The sequence below is a fragment of the Penaeus monodon genome, chromosome 23, assembly GCF_015228065.2.
Source record: "Penaeus monodon isolate SGIC_2016 chromosome 23, NSTDA_Pmon_1, whole genome shotgun sequence".
NCBI lineage: Eukaryota > Metazoa > Arthropoda > Malacostraca > Decapoda > Penaeidae > Penaeus > Penaeus monodon.
This window is the reverse complement of record NC_051408.1, coordinates 39,304,185-39,304,518: the sequence shown is the minus strand read 5'-3', so window position 1 is coordinate 39,304,518 and position 334 is coordinate 39,304,185.

Below are 334 nucleotides of genomic sequence, written 5' to 3'. Positions count from 1 at the left end.
TTTTTTTTCTGCTGGGTATCTGCTATGATAATAATGATGTCGATAATTACAATAACATAAGAAAATCAACATAATTGAACATAATCTAGAAAGAGAACGACTTTGTTCCTAGTATGACTTCTGTCTGATGCCTCCGTTGCCCCTCGGCCTTGGCGCGGTTTCCCAACGGTTCATGGTGATGTTATGACTCTAACACGTTTACCTTTTTTGTGTGTGTTTTTATATTCTAATCGTGCAAGAAGCGTAGAAGAGCAGTTTTTTGTGTAGTGTTCACTCTGTTTTCCTTTCTTTCATTTTAATTCAGTTTTTAGTATTCTTAGGACGATAGATGGGT